The sequence below is a fragment of the Myotis daubentonii genome, chromosome 2 (genome assembly GCF_963259705.1).
Source record: "Myotis daubentonii chromosome 2, mMyoDau2.1, whole genome shotgun sequence".
NCBI classification, from domain to species: Eukaryota; Metazoa; Chordata; class Mammalia; order Chiroptera; family Vespertilionidae; genus Myotis; species Myotis daubentonii.
The window spans coordinates 209,450,908-209,467,738 of NC_081841.1; the positions used below are offsets into that span (position 1 = coordinate 209,450,908).

A 16,831-nucleotide genomic window follows, 5' to 3' on the forward strand; every position below is an offset into this window, starting at 1 on the left:
GCAAGTATGCAAATAAACCCAACCAAGATGGCAGTGGCCATGGAGCTGGAGCCAACAGGAGGCTTGGGTTGCCCCTGGCGATGGAGGAAGCCAAGTTTCCTGCCTGCCCTGGCTGGCTGTGGGCTCTGCTCAAGACTACAAAGTTTCAATTATAGCAGATAAATAAATCCCAGATACCTGCTTCGAGCCACTGTGACCTCCGCTCAGGGAGGGTCTGGGAGCCTGGGTTGCCTGGGGCCATGGCCAGCCTGCAAACAGTCATCAGCCACTCACCCAGGCTGGCCACGCCCCCCCAGCAGGGACCCTCACACCATGGGGGCATGGCCAGCCTGTAAACCACCACAGGCCCCTCACCCAGGCCACCCCACACCCCAAGGGAACTTCCACCCTGATCCAGGACACCCTTAAGGGCAAACCAGTCGGCCCCCACCTGTGCACCAGGCCTCTATCTATACTAATAAAAGGGTAATATGCTAATTAGACCGGGAGACCTTCTAGGAGACCTTCCGGACGTTCTTCTGGACACAGCCATGGTGGTGGGGCCGAGGTAGAGGTAGTTGGAGGCCAAGAGGGGAGGGCAGTTGTGAGTGATCAGGCTTGTGGGGGTTAGGGCCGTTGGGGGTAAGCAGACCAGCATGGGGGCCAGTTAGGGGCAAGCAGGCCATCAGTGGGGGTCAGTTGGAGGTGATCAGGACAGCGGGGGGGGGGGGCAGTTTAGAGTGAGCAGACCAGCAGGGGGGCAGTTCGGGGTGAGCAGGCCAGTGGGGAAGGGAGGTGGGGGTGAGCAGGCCAGCAGGGGGGGTAGTTGGGGGTGATCAGGCTGGCAGGGGGGGCATTTGGTGGCAAGCAGGCAGTTAGGAGCCAGCAGTTCTGGATTGCAAGAGAAATGTCTGACTGCCGTTTTAGGCCCAATCCTGTAAACCAGCAGTAGGACATCCTTCGAGGGGTCCCAGATTGGAGAGGGTGCAGGCTGGGCTGAGGAACACCCCCGCCCCCGTGCATGAATTTCGTGCACTGGACCACTAGTGATAATTATAATTTTTAAATTTTCCATTCTGTGTGTATTCTTTTTTATTGAGCTAACATTTTTTATAACATTATACAAACTTCAGATGTGCGACATTATAATTCCACATCTGTATACATTACAGAGTACTCACCACAAAAGTTCTAGTTTTTATCCATCACCATACAATTGATCCTCTTTATCCATCTTACCCTCCTCCCATCCCCTTTGCCTCTGGTAACCACCAATCGGTTGTGTGCATCTTAGAGTCTGTTTCTGTTTTGTTTTTTTTTTGTTGTTGTTCATTTTTTATATTCCACATATAAGTGAAATCATACAGTATTCGTCTTTCTCCATCTGACTTATTTCACATAGCATAATACCCTCAGGGTCCATCCGTGTTGTCTCAAATGTCAAGATTTCACCTTTTTAGGACTGAGCAGTATTCTATTAATAGATAGTGAATGAGTAGTATACCACTTCCTTATCCATTTATCCATGGATGGACACTTAGATTGTCTCTCCATCTTGACTATTATAAATAATGCTGTTATGACCTTAGGGGGGTGCATTAAAAAAATCTCTTCAAATTAGTGTTGTAATTAAATGTATTGGGGTGGCATTGAGTAATAAAGTTATATAGCTTTCAAGTGTACAATTCTCAAATTAGTGTTTTTGTATTCTTCAGATAAATCCCCAGAAATGGAATAGCCAGAACATATGACCATTCATTGTATTCTTAACTTTTCAGAAATCTCCACAATGTTTTCTTTAGTGGCTGTACGAATTTGCATACCCACCAACAGTTACATGTGTTCCCTTTTCTTCACATCCTCTCCAACATTTGTTACTGGATGTTTATTATGAGTACTAGAGGCCCCATGCACGAAATTCGTGCACTTGTGGGGGGGTCCCTCAGCCCAGCCAGCATCCTCTTGCAGTCCGGGAGCCCTCAGGGGATGTCCGACTGATGGGAAGTGAGCCTAAGCCATCAGCCGGACATCGTTAGTGCTGCTGCAGAGGCAGGAGAGGCTCCCACCACCACCACTGTGCTTGCCAGCCATGAGCCCAGCTTCTGGCTGAGCAGCACTCCCCCTATAGGAGTGTACTGACCACCAGGGGTCATCTTCTGCGTTGAGCATCTGCCCCCTGGTGGTCAGTGCATGTCATAGGGAGCAGTTGAGCGGTCTTAGCATATCATTAGCATATTACACTTTGATTGGTTGAATGGACGACCGGACAATTAGCATATTGGGCTTTTATTATATCAGATGTTTAGCTTTTATGAAACTGGCAAACTGTCTTTCCAAGTGGCTCTACCATTCTTACTTCCTATCAGCAATGAATGAGAGTTCTTGTTGCTCCACCTCCTTGTCAGCATTTAGTGTTGTCACTGTTCTAGATTTGACCATTTTCATAGATGTATAGTGGTATCTCATTAAAATAAATGTGGGGAAATTCTCAGTCATTATTTCAAATATTTCTTTTATTTTTTTCCCTCTTTTTCTTTTTCTTCTGATATTCTGTTATGCATATGTTATTTTTTTTGTAGTTTTCTTACAGTGTTTCTCTGTTATTTTCCCCACCCACCCAGTTACATAAGACAGGATAGTTAGAAAGAGCTGGAGTTGGGTACTTTCCTTCTCCCAATTCAGTTAGGCTCTCATAATATCTCTGGAGGTTAGGCTCTAGTTAGTCATTGTCTCCTGAGGGTGGGCCTTGTTAAGAATAACAACATGCTCTGACATATTTGAAAATGGTTCCTTTTCTTCTTTACCTGTTGAAGCATTAAAGGTTTTTTTTTTGTTCGTTTGTTTGCTTTTTCCTTATATTAACTCTGAGATCCTGGAGGTAAAATCTCACAAAATTGTGGGATCCTCCCTATGACTGAATTCTCCTAGAAATTTTAACACTCAAAGTTGCCCACACTAAGCCTTCATTCAGCATGCCATCAATTACAGTTTGTGTTTTCCTACACTGGCACTAGTTCCCATGGCAGCTTTTGCTCTTGAGTCTCTGCCCTGGTAAGCCAGCATGACACCCTCTATCTACCTGTGTGTCTCTCCAATCTTTTTTTTTTTTAATTCTTTATTAGTTAAGGTATTACATATGTGTCCTCATCCCTCCCCATTAAACCCCATCCTCATGCTCTCATCCCCTGTTGTCCACATCCATTGGTTTAGCTTATATGCATGCATTACAAGTCCTTCGATTGCAGCAATTTGCCCTGGGTCCTCACCTCTTTCACGGGTCCTAGAAAACTTGTTGATATTTCAGACTGTTCAGCTTTTTACTTTTTAGAACCAAGTGACAAATTCGAGATTCTTATATGTGGACTGAAAACCGAACAGCTCATTGAATTTTACTTTGTTGGTATTGTTTTAGATGTTTTTCCTGTGGTGCTTTATTTTTTTTTGCCTTTTTTTAAAATCACTGTTATTCCCTATTGTTTCAGAAAATTTAGCTAATATAAAAAATTATAAAGATCATGAAGTTAAAAATAAAATTAATAATTTTTAAAAATTGTATACTGTTGGTTAACTATAAAAAGAACATTTTTTCTGAATTTTAATTTCTGAAATTTTCTTCTGAATTTATAGACCTTTAAATTTACAATAAGTATTAAGTATATTGTTCTCTGTGGGTACCCAATTATGTGCATGACTAAATAGTCAGAACTCATGAATGTATTAAGATTAAATGACAAAGTAAATTAAGGTAGCAGATGTAATTAAGTTTGCCAACTGACCTTGAAATGGGAGATTATTCTATACTAGAGGCCCAGTGCACAGCATTCGTGCACTCAGGGAGGGGCAGGGGTGGATGAGTCCCTCAGCCCGGCCTGCACCATTTTGCAGTCCTGGAGCCCTCAGGGAATGTCTGACTGATGGTAGTTGGACATCCTTAGTGCTGCCACAGAGGTGGGCTGCTATGCTCGCCAGCCATGAGCCTGGCTTGTGGCTGAGCAGTGTTCCCCCTGTGGGAGTGCACTGACCACCAGGGGCAGCTCCTGCATTGAGCATCTGCCCCCTGGTGGTCATTGCATGTCACAGCAACCGATCATTCCTCTGTTCAGTCGATTTGCATATTACCCTTTTATTATATAGGATTACAGGGCAGCCCTAATGTAATTACAGGGGTCATATAAGTGGGGGCAGGAGAGAAGCAGAAAAGAGAGAGAAATAACAGCATGAAAAGTATTCAGCTGTGTGGTGGGTTTGGTGATTGAGAAATGGGGCCATGAGCTAAGAAATGGAAGCAACTTCTAGAAGATGAAAAAGGCAAGACACTTTTTTTCATAGAGCCTCCAAAAGGAACATAGCTCTACCAGTACCTTGATTTTAGACCAGTAAGACTCATTTAGACTTAAGACCTCCAGAACTATAAGACAACAAATTTGGGTTTCTTTAAGTGGGTAAGTTTGTGGCATTTTATTACTGTAGGAATAGAAAATGAATATATCCTCGTAACCTCACCTTGTATAATGTTTATGATACAATATGATATTTTCATTTGTAATTATCCTCAAACAAGTAAAAATCTATCCAGACACAAGTTTTGTCAAAATGTAAAGCATGTGATCACCACTGTCTCACTGTATGTGTTTTAAAATCTCTTTCTTGGACAGAGTTGAAAAAGTATGGTTTTCATTACAATTTTTAATTTTTAACAGCCACTTGTGTGTTGTAAAAAAGATTTCTTCCTAGCATTTAGTATTCTGATCTTGGGAAAAATTAAAATTCTCATTCTGTCTGCTACCAGAATTTGTCCTGTATCTACTTAGTTTCATGGAATTAATTACGTAGATAAAGTATGTATGCATAGTTATAATTTATCACTTCCATACACTTTATTTTTGAGAGCTACACTTACCTAATTGATCTAGAATGTGATGTGTGGGGTTTGAGACCCAATAAGTAATTTGTTCTTGCTGTAAAAGAATAGCTACTCTGCTTTTTTCTCTGCTTGGATTTTGAATTTTTAGGTAAAGTGTAGACAGCAAAATAGAGACAAAGCAAATTTCTACCTACTTTAATGTTGGCATAGCATTCCTAACCTACCAACTTTTTAAATTAAATTTACAGTGTGACATTGGTTAATAACATATGAGTTTCAAGTATACGCCAGTTTCATTCGACTGGCATTGGAGTTAATGGAAGTTTTCCTATATACCATTTGAACTGAGAAGCCTGTCTTCAGTTCATAGGAAGCAATTCTTTTGGCAGTGGTGTCTTGGCCTTAGGTCTGCTTATCTCATTACAAGACAAATTTCTGCTGCCCTTTTGAAAATATCTCCTAATAAAGAAACTAAGCCCTACAACCAACCCACAATGATAAAACATAAATTAATGTCATTTAGCAGCAGTGTCCTTAAAATTGGTAACTTCCCAATGTGAACTCTTTGTCCCCATCAAGGTAGGTGCTTTTTACATTTTGATTAATACCTTACCTAAATACAGAATAATGGCAGAAGTGAAGCCAGCTATGAATGCCAATAGATAGGAAACTTCAATTAATTATTTTTAGCTTACTACTCTGCCATTTCCAGACTCAACGCCAGCAGGCTTGACTGAAATGGTTTCCTACACCCAGTTCAAATATCAAAAGATGTAGGATCTTTAGGGATGTGGGTAAAATGATGCTATTCTAAGGATGGATTCTGTGAACATACTAGTAAATCCAGAGAACTAACTGATCTGGGAATGAAAGATTAGCTAGAGGTTAAAATGTGCATATAAAATTCTAACTACCAATCTAAATATTAAACTGATGGGTCCTCACAACTGAGAGCTACAGAACCTTAGAGAGGCAGGTTTCTAACAACAGAAATCAGGGATTCCAGCACAGGAAACTGGGTAACCAAAGTGAAGATCAAGAACCAAGAACTAAAGCACCAGAATTTGGCTCTCCCAGAGAGCAGTTTATCTGGGTTAAAAATTGTTCCAGACTGTCTGGTTGGCCAATATTTACAGGTGGAGACTAATTTGGCATTTAATGAAATATGGACGTCAGCAGCTAGAAAGTCAGTACGAATCCTTACCTTTCAACTTATAGCCACCTTTACTGAATGACTCTATAATACATTTTCAAATCCTTGCATCGAGTACTGCCTTTTTAATATATATCCCCATGGATAAGAGGGGAGTATTGTACCAGTGTGCCCATTGCTCTGAAAAGCTGATGCCAAGCCTTGAATTCTATTGGGCTATGATGCGTGAGGTAGGGGGTGTTTATTTATTCAATCTTCTTCAACAGCTACAGACCTAACCATGAAAAGCCTCACTACTGCTCTCAAGGTCTGAGTGATAAGTGCTATTTTACAAGCATCTCTTAGTCACCTGCTCCTAAGACCAACTTGCAAGTGAGACATGCATGTCTGCCATTCCACTCAGTCTTACAGCAGGCCACCATCACTCTTAGCTCAGACCACTTCTGCCTCCTTCTCTCCAGCACTAGTTCATCTCTTCTTCCCTTGCATGAGCTTCCATTTGCTAGAAATTTGTGGGGATGTGTCTTCTGAAGGGTTAGAAACATATATTCAGATTTCATAAAGAGAAAATTTATTCAATGTCTCTGTCATTTAGGGTTATTCACAAACTGATTCTGGCTAGTTCAATGTTTTCTTCAAGGAATTTATTTTAAAAGATACTCAGAAACTTACAATATCAAAGGAAACACTAATAAAGCATCTAGGCCTTAGGAAAAAGCTGGAACCAAGGCAGTTAACTAGTAGACCTCATGAACTTTTTTACAAAACATATTTATTGATTTCAGAGAGGAAGGGAGAGGGAAAGAGAGACAGAAACATCAATGATGAGAGAGAGAATCATGGATCAACTGCCTCCTGCACGCCCCACATCATGGATTAAGCCCACAACCCAGGCATGTGCCCTGACTGGGAATCGAACCATGACCTCCTGGTTCATAGGTCACTGCTCAACCACTGAGCCACGTGGCTGGGCATGAACTTTGACTGTTGTCAAGTGGCTTAGCACCAACTGTTTATCATGCATATTCCCAGGAGGAAATCTGGTAGGTCCAGAGAGACCAGAGTCTCACCTAAGGTTGAGGCATGGAGGTAGGACAATAAGCTATTTACAGTAATGCTCACTGCATCTCCACTGCCTGGCTCATTAGTTAACATACCTAGTACTCAAAAATGATTGTTGAATTTAAATATTCTAAACAACCAATTTCTTTCCATGAAGGCACATGTTAGTAAACAGTTCTTAAGATCCCACATTTCTGTTCTTTTAATTTTTTCAGATTCTTTTATGCTTCTGCTTTTATTTGAAGTTACAATCTCTAAGGCTAGATACACTTTAGGAATTCCTGTCTTACCAGAAACAGTACCTGAATAAAACTGGATCTGAGCTTACCCAAAGATCAATTCTTTTCATCCTATTCTTGCTAACTTAAATATTGACCTGTGTCCCAACATGATCTAGGCTTGTTCATTAATACTTAATTTTTATATGACTTAGAGCATAGAGGCATCTTCATGGTTCACTAATCCATTCATTTGTCACTCATGTGACCAAATGTCTAATAACCTGTCTCAGAAGAAAATGTATATGTCCTTTTTATAAACACTTTGAAGACCAATCCAACTCAAGCAAATCATTGGCCTATTGCTTGTCATCTAGATCATTATCTAACAAAAATGTGTACTTGGAAGCATTATACATTCTAAAGCAGCACTGTATTTTATGCTGTAAGATTCTACACAAATGGTTTGTTGGTAAATAAATAACTGGGAGGACATGGAGCAGGGTATAAATATAACACAGCTAAATATAAGATTCAGGCTTGGTGAGCTGCTGACATACAGACTCTGGTAAATTATTTTCTAAATACAATTCCATAATAAAAGGAACCAGAGCTCCTTGGTGAAATGGCTGATTTGGACACTGTAACAGAGAATATATAAAAATATGTGGTACCAAAAAAAAAAAAAAAAAGGAAGTGCTAAAGGAAAGAAAGAAAGGAAAAAAGAAAGAAAATAAAAGAAAGGAGGGAGGAAGGGTGGAAGGAAGCAAGGAAGGGGCATGTCAAAGTGATACAGTTGCCATTCTCCCAAGGGCTAAAGCTGAAACAATTTGAGCAATAAAAGAAATACAATATTATCTATCTATCCTATATAATAAAAGCCTAATAAGCTAACTTTCCTGTTGTCCGGTCGTCCATTCAACCAATCAAAGCATAATATGCTAATGATATGCTAAGGCCGCTCAACTGCTCCCTATGACATTCACTGACCATCAGGGGGGCAGATAGTTGACCGGTCAACCAGTCACTATCATGTGCACTGACCACCAGGGGGAAGACGTTCCGACCTGTAGGTTAGCTTGCTGCTGGGGTCCAGCCAATTGGGACTGAGTGGCTGACACGCCCTGGAGCCCTTCTGAGGTTCCCTCCCTGGTTGGCCAACCTGTCACGTCCCTCCCTGGCCCCAGTGGTGTACTGGTGGGTTCCCTCAGCCTGGCCTGTGCCCTCTCGCAATCTGGGACCCCTCAAGGGATGTCAGAGAGTTGGTTTTGGCCTGATCCCACAGGCCAGACCGAGGGACCCCACTGGTGCACGAATTCGTGCACTGGGCTGCTAGTATATATATAAAAGGCTAAGTGTCCTTACGACCGGTAGCTATGATGCACACTGACCACCACGGGGCAAATGCTCAACACAGGCGCTGCCATGATGCTCACTGGCCATTTAAAAATAATCGGCACCATGGACCTAGCACCAAAAAACCAGCATTCAGCTTCACCCAAGTGGGACAAAGGCCCCGTCACCACCTTGGAGCAACCCCCGACCAAGTTGCAGCCAACACTGCCAAGACCCCATGGTGCAAAATGTGGCCTACAGCCCAGCCCAGCCTGAAATGGTCACTGTGGGCGCTGGGTAATGATGCCATGTAGCAACACCCGGCTTCCACTCCCTAGCGACTAGCCTCCTTGGAGTTTCTTTAACCCAGGAAAACTACTTGCTTTATAGCCAGGTGCAAAGATTTTACACTTTAACCAAATGTATGTACCAGGCTGACATAGATTGATGGAAGTATTGTATAAGTAGCAGTACCATTTTCCTGTACTGTGAAGCCTTTTCCCATGCCTCATCTCATTTGATCCTCATGGAGTAGGTAATAGGAGACTCAGTAGAATCCTATGTTCATTAGCCGGAAAAGGAAGAATAGAAAGCTCAGAAACTTGACCCGACTGAAAAGTAAGAAATGGTGGACCTTGAAAATGACTTCAGGTTTTCTCCCTGCACAGAATATACTCAAACACTGCTGCAGTTAAATATTTTACCCTTTGTTGTCCCTGTGTGATCTACAGTAATAATCTGATTTGTGTTGATATTTACTGCTGTGTTGCTGACAATTACCTGAAATAGAAGTTGGGGTGCTTCACTGGCTGGAAAAAAGTTTAGCTAAATCAGAAAGCATGTTTAATTATGCATGTTTATTCTATATCTACAAAAGGCTAAGTTAACTCGCACATGCGCAATACATATAAAACTCTGGCACCAATCGCAAGCGTGTGTTTCGATCTGTCATTGTCAATTGTGAATTTGGTTAACACTTCTATTATAGAGAAAGGGCGAATAGCGATATTAAAATATTTCTTTTAATTAATTTCCTTTCAATGTGCACAAATCCATGCACCTGGACACTAGATGGATTATAACACAAAGAGTACAATAAGTATTCTTGAGCCTCTAACAAAAAATGAATGAGTATATAAATAAATGAAAAGACAACCCTTATTGAATAATTCTAATTAATAATTCTAACAGTTTGAAAAAAAACACACAACAGAATAATTTTTACAAGCCAGAACTCCCCTTACCTGTCTATAGAAAGGCCCTTCTAAAGGAACTCAATTGTCATAAATCCCCTCCCCAGGACTTTCATTAACCAGGGAAGATTAACTCATTATAGGATAGGAGACTATAAGTTGACACCATATCCAGACAAACTTTGTCACAAACTACCATACCTGCCAACTATTCTTCCTAAGGTCCATTCATCTTTCCCAGAAATCATTTACTCTCTCTTAAATTGCCTACATCCTCCCTCCTCCACCTCTATTAAAACAGTTAAAAGGTCTAAAATCTCACCATTACTTTGTTATTCACTTTTTCCCCAGTGTGCTCCTGTGCAAACAATAAAAATTAATAAATTTGTATACTTTTTATTAATCTCCCCATTGTCAGTTTATTTCCTAGACTCAGTTATAAAACCTAGAAAAGAAAAGGGAAAGCCTTTCTTCCCTTACACTACACACCCCAATTAAATGACAAAGATTTGCAGAATGGCTCTTAAAAAGAGTCGATTTATGCTATTTACCAGAGGTACACTTTAGTATGAGTACATAGGCAGGTTAAAATAAAAAATATGGAAAAAGAATTACCATAAAAGCATTAACTAAACACTCGTGTGGCTACATTAATGTCAGACAAAATAGATTTTAAGACAAAGAGTATCAGAGAAAGTGATTTCGAAACAACTAAAGGGTCAATGTAACAAGAAGAAATGACAGTCCTGAATTTGCAAGTACCTCCTAGCATGGCTTAAAAAAATGCTAAGTCAGAGTTGACAAACCTAAGAGGAGTAATTGACAAATTCTTAATCAGTATTGAAAGTTTTAACACACCTCTGTCAGTAACTAATATAACATACAAATAGAAACCAATAAAACTACAAAGGATTTAAACACTCACCAACCCTATCTAATTTATATTTAGGACATACATCCAACATTCTTTAAGTGTACATGGAATATTTACAAAAGAAAAAGAAGAGAAGGATGAGAAGAAAAAGGGAGAGAGAGAAGATGAGAGGAGGAAGAAGAGAGGAAAAAGGAAAATAAGTAAAGGAGGAATACAGAAGTCAGAAGGAGTATGAAAATTTTTAACTTTATCGCTGATAAAAGTAGATTGTAGAATACAGCTTGCCTGTGGTCAGAATCAAACTTCTGAATTATATATCTCCACAATTAAATTTACCCTGTGTTAACCAACAGGGTACCTGGGCTATCGTATGCTGACCCCTTGAGGAGAAAGAGCTGCCTCAGCAAGCTTATAGTAGGAAGTAATGAAGAATATTGGATACTGTGGAAAGACTGTTCCATGAGAAAAGAAGAATCTGAGCCTATGTGTGTAGGCCAATCCCTTTCCTTAATTTCAAATTATTAGGTGAAGTGTGGTACCTACTTTCTGAAGTTTACAACAGTGCAAGTTTCTAGTTTAGGGAAACAGATAGAAACTCATGGAAAACAAAAGGGTGTTTACTACTAACTACAAGGAAGAGTCTTGATAAGATCTCATTTCAAACATCAGAGATTTTCAGCTTCTCCACAGATTCAAAGAAGTAATCATTAGAGCCAAGAGAGATTCCACTAAAGCCTTACACGGCTGTAATGTTGGATTAAGAACCACAAACACCAAACTCCCTTTAATCATCTATAATAATAAAAGGGTAATATGCTAATTAGACTGGATAAACCCGGGGTGGAGGGAAGCCAGCCAGGTCCTGGGTGTCTGCGGGCAGCTAGAGGGTAGCCAGTGCCGGCAGCCAGGGAAAGGAAGGCCTACTCTTGCACGAATTTCACGCATCGGACCTCTAGTTAAATCTATAAAAGGATGCCACCAACTCAGGAGCAGAGCAAACAGGTCAAGTGTGATCCACAAATCTGATGCTATGTCAACAAAAAACTTTGGGCCTGATAAACATCTTTCCCTTCTTGCCCAACTAGAGTGGCTCATTTGGTTGAGTGTAGTCCTGTGCACCAAAGGGTTGCTAGTTGAATTCCTAGTCACAGCACATGCCTCAGTTGCAGATTCAGTCCCTGATTGGGGAACCTATGGAAGGCAACCTATCCATATTTCTCTCTCACATCAATGCATCTCTCTCTTTCCCTCTCTCTCTGTTTCTGTTTATCTCCCTCCCTCCTTCCCTTTCTCTAAGCATGTCCTTGAACGAGTGTTTACAAAAAGTTTTAATCTTTCCCCTCTCAAAGTGAAGTATTTATATAAAAACAAACCATGAAATGGAGTCAAGAGTAAAGAGCAGAATTATGAAAATGCTTTCACATAAAATAAGAAACTGAAAGAAATGTCAGCTTACTCTCTCTCCTTCAGTAAGATGCAAAAGACACACTGTCCGTGAGACAGGAACAGAAAAGCATCTATAGAAATAAAACATTTATTTAAAAGAGTGTAAATAGTCGTTACTTTTATAGTGATTTTTAAACTCAATTCTCTCGACAACTGTATGAAGTAGATTTTCAGATGTAGAAACTGAGGAACAGGTTTAGGTAACTTGCACAAAGTGAATTGGCAGAACTGAGATTGAAAACCAGAGACTCTGGCTCCAGGGACCACATGCTTAACACTAGAGCACTTTTTGCATCAGGAAATGCCAATGCAGATTGAGTTTATTTCAGAGGTGACACTCATAAAAGAGGATTTCCAAGACACTAAAATGTCCAAAGCAAAATTAAAATCCTCATTAGAGTTAGATTAGAACTGAAACTCCAGAAAATTAGGGAAGAACTAATACTCTCTCACTTCTGTCCAGTGGTTGCTAAATGCCAAACATTGTCCTGTATGCATTCCTTCATTAATTTATAAAACCCTCCCAATAGCACAAGGTAGATATTACTATTCTCCTCATTTTACAGTTGATGAATCAAAGCAATGGAGAGGATAAGTGACTTACCAGAGACCACACAGCTAATAAATGAGAAAACTTGAAGCAAAGCCGATTCATATAGGGTTTCCCAAAAAAATGTATACACATTTTAACAGCTGATAGCTATTAAGTGAAAGTGAAATGTATTTTAATAAACACTGCCTTTATAATTATTAAAATACTAGAGGCTCAGTGCACAAAACTTTGTGCACTCGGGGGTAGGGGGTCCCTCAGCCCGGCCTATGCCCTCTCACAGTCTGGGACCCCTCAGGGGTGACCACTTGCTGGCTTAGGCCTGCTCCCCGGGGGATTGGGCCTAAGCTGGCAATCAGACATCCCTCTGGCAGCCCGGCAGCCCTTGGGGGATGCCCACTTGCCAGCAGGGAGCAGACCTAAGCTGCAGTTGGACATCCTTAGCGCTGCTGAGGAGGCAGGAGAGGCTCCACCACCATCGCTGTACTGGCAGCCATCAGCCTGGCTTATGGCTGAGCAGAGCTCCCCGCTGTGAGAGCGACTGACCACCAGAGGGCAGCTCCTGCATTGAGCGTCTGCCCCCTGGTGGTCAGTGTGTGTCATAGTGACCAGTCATTCCCAGTCTTTCTGCTGTTAGGGTCAGTTTGCATATTACCCTTTTACTATATAGGATAGAGGCCTGGTGCACGGGTGGGGGCCGGCTGGTTTGCCCTGAAAGGTGTCCCGGATCAGGGTGGGGGTCCCGCCTGGGTGCCTGGCCAGCCTGGATGAGGGGATGATGGCTGTTTGCAGCTGGTCACACCCCCTTCAGGGTGGGGGTCCCCACTGGGGTGCCTGGCCAGTCTGGGTGAGGGGCTGAGGGCCGTTTTCAGGCTGGCGGGCGACTGAAGCTCCCAGCCTCTTTTTTTTTCCTTTTTTTTATTCTGGGATTTATTTACCTTTTATAGCTGTCACTGGAGCTGAGAGCCGGCTCCAGCTCTGAGGCTGTGGCTGGCTGAAAGCAGGTATCTGGGTTTGTTTAGCTTCTATAATTGAAACTCTGTTGCCATCGCTGGCGCTCTAAGCTCTGAGCCCGCTGGCGGCTGACAGCAGGTTTCTGGGTTTGTTTAGCTTCTATAATTGCAACATTGTTGCATCTGGAACTCAGTGCTGGGCTGCAGCAGGGGAACCTTGGCTTCCTCCGTTACTGGAGCAAGCAAGCCTCCTGTTTGCTTCAGCTGCATGGCTGCTGGCCGCCCTCTTGGTTTGCAGTTAATTTGCATATCTCACTGATTAGCCAATGGGAAGGGTAGCAAAGTTACGGTTAATTACCATGTTTCTCTATTATTAGATAGGATGTGTATACGTTTTGGGGGATTCCCTCTATATCCTAGGTCTAAGTGTTTGCTCACTATGTTATACAACTCAATTGAAATATAAGTATTATTGAATTTCTGAAATTGGCAGACAAGAATTCCTCTTATTTTGTGATTGTAAATTTACTTAATTTTCTCAAAGTATTATTTTGTATTTCAATTATATTCTTACCTTTTTATATCATTTTGGCGTATTACTATAAATCTTGGTCTCAGGGAAAACATATATTTACAGAAGAATATAATTACAAATTGAATATTCTTTAAAATCAAACTGTTCTACATGTTTTCATGAGTGAAGAGGAGACTCACAGTTGTAATACCAGTTTCCCACCATGTAAACATTTAATGTTATTTAACACAGTTTAAACAAGATAGCGAATCTCTCATTGTTTTTGGTTCAAGAACTATTTATTGTCTTGTGTTTTTGTCAGAAGTTTTTACCTGCTTTGTAACATAATGATTTATTTTTTTTTAAATATATTTTATTGATTTTTTTTTTTTACAGAGAGGAAGAGAGAGAGACAGAGAGTTAGAAACATCGATGAGAGAGAAACATCGATCAGCTGCCTCCTGCACATCCCCCACTGGGGAAGTGCCCGCAACCCAGGTACATGCCCTTGACCGGAATCGAACCCGGGACCCCTCAGTCCGCAGGCCGACGCTCTATCCACTGAGCCAAACCGGTTTCAGCACATAATGATTTATTAAATGAATAATTCACAGCCAAATTCCCATTTAGCAGCAGTCCAAAGTTTTAGTGAGTGTACTGGCATACTGCTAAAGGTATTTTCCATCCAAACATCCAAGTCATTATCGAGTCCACAGGATTTGCTCAGGTTTTTTGTTGTTGTTTTGGGGAAGAAGGGGCATTATTTTATTTTGATTTTGAGACTATGATTATTGGAAAATTAAAAAATTAATTGAAGCAGCTCTCATGGAGGCAGCTGGCATGAAGCTGGGGAGCACTGAGCTTCACCTTGTACCCTGCGTAGCCAAGACTAGTGAACAATACAGTCAGGATGGCTAACAGTGATCCCAAGAAGCCACAGGGCAAGATGTCTGCTTATGCCTTCTTTGTGCAGACATGCAGAGAGGAACACAAGAAGAAAAACCCAGAAGTTCCAGTCAGTTTTGCAGAATTTTCTAAGAAGTGTTCTGAGAGGTGGAAGACAATGTCAGCAAAAAAGAAATCTAAATTTGATGATGGCAAAGGCAGGTAAAGTACACTATGATCGGGAAATGAAGGATTATGGACCAGCTAAGGGAGGCAAGAAGAAGGAACCAAATGTCCCCAAAAGGCCAACGTCTGGATTTTTCCTTTTCTGCTCAGAATTCCGCCCCAAGATCAAATCCACAAACCCTGGAATTTCTATTGGAGATGTGGCAAAGAAGCTGAGCGAGATGTGGAATAACTTAAGTGACAGTGAAAAGCAGCCTTACAACAATAAGGCTGCAAAACTGAAGGAGAAGTATGAGAAGGATCTCGCCAACTATAAGTCTACAGGCAAGTTTGATGGCGCAAAGGGTCTTGCTAAAGTTGCCCAGAAAAAGATGGAGGAAGATGAAGAGGAGGAGGAGGAACAAATGGAGGAGAAGGAGGAGGAGAAGGAATAAAAAAGCTGTTTATCTGTCTCCTTGTGAATGAATACCTTAGTGTAGGAGCGCCCTAATTGACACAGCTCTTATTTGAGAGGTGTCTGTTGCCCTCAGTAGGATTAATTACACAGTTGGATCATGATCATATATATGTCGTCTCTCAAAGTGCTCCAGAAATTGTCCGTGGTTTGCATGAAGTGGCCATGGGTGTCCGGAGCACCCAGAAACTATATCAAAGTTGTATATATTTCCAAACATTTTTTAAATGAAAAGGCTCTTGTGTTCTCCTCAATCTGTGTCCTTTGCTGTTGGTGTGACAAGGCATTTAAAGATGTTTCTGGCATTTTCTTTCCTATTTTTTTTTTAATCTGCAAGGTGGTGTCACTTGTTTGGTTATTGGCTAGAAATCCTGAGTTCTCAACTGCACACATCTATAGTTTGTAAAAAGAACAAACAACCAAGACAAGCTCTTGATGCTCTTTGCTTGGCGTTGAGGCTTAGGCAAGATGCCTTTTGCAGGGGCCGCAGCTCAGGGAGTGCACTGTGAGGCTGGACAATGCAGTGAGCATCCATTTAACTTCAGGTTGTCTTGTTTTTGTCTATCGTGACATAGCATCCTGCCATTCTTAGCTGTGGAAAATGGGGTCAGCTGGCATGAAAGTGTTTGGATCTTTCTTAGTTAGCGTGGTAGTTTTAAAAAATACTGAAATACTGTACAACTCTTCATTGTCAACAAAGTGAAGAGTCACTGCATCAATAAAACTTCAAGAACTTCCTGTACTAAACACAATTTGCAATGTTTTGTTATTTTTTGTATGTTTGGAATGTTGAAATGTTTTTGAAGTTAAATAAAAACAGTATTACATTTTTAAAATATATTTTATTAATTTTTTACAGAGAAGAAGGGAGAGGGATAGAGAGTTAGAAACATGGATGAGAGAGATCGATCAGCTGCCTCCTGCACGCCCCCTACTGGGGATGTGCCCGCAACCAAGGTACATGCCCTCGACCAGAATTGAACCCGGGACCCCTCAGTCCACAGGCCAACGCTCTATCCACTGAGCCAAACCGGTTCGGCAGTATTACATTTTTTTTAATTTCTAATTTATAGACAAGTAGATCATTTTAAATGGAGATTCCCTCAGATAGAGATTGTTCTGATATGAAAAATTGCAGACATATATCATGGGATAATCAGCCTCA

General features: G+C 41.2%; 1 pseudogene; it reads left to right on the forward strand.

Moving 5' to 3' along the window:
- The first annotated feature begins 15,003 nt into the window (after positions 1-15,003).
- On the forward strand, positions 15,004-15,646 carry LOC132226466 (high mobility group protein B3-like; annotated as a pseudogene).
- Positions 15,647-16,831: the final 1,185 nt, after the last annotated feature.